Source organism: Myotis davidii, unplaced genomic scaffold (genome assembly GCF_000327345.1).
Source record: "Myotis davidii unplaced genomic scaffold, ASM32734v1 scaffold4081, whole genome shotgun sequence".
NCBI lineage: Eukaryota > Metazoa > Chordata > Mammalia > Chiroptera > Vespertilionidae > Myotis > Myotis davidii.
The window spans coordinates 1-285 of record NW_006291599.1 but is presented as its reverse complement, the minus strand read 5'-3'; positions in this window follow the sequence as shown (position 1 = coordinate 285).

The window sequence follows — 285 nt, the reverse complement described above, 5'->3', positions numbered from 1 at the left end:
AAGTCTTTCATTCAAAAAGCAGATAAGTGACATATTTCTCTTGATTGGGGATAACTTAACATTTACTGACTGGATCATTATACCTTGATTCAATGCACCCTGATATTCAGCCTGGCCCTAAGTTAACCAAACCACTGGAGGAACAGCAATAGAGAGCGGGCCTCTCCTTTTTGATTTCTTACATTCATGGTCAAGCCCTAGTTGAGATGCCAGTGCCCAATCCCCTTTCAAAACAAAGAACAACAGCAAGACAAATGTCAAGATGTCTATGTTAATGAAGCAGCC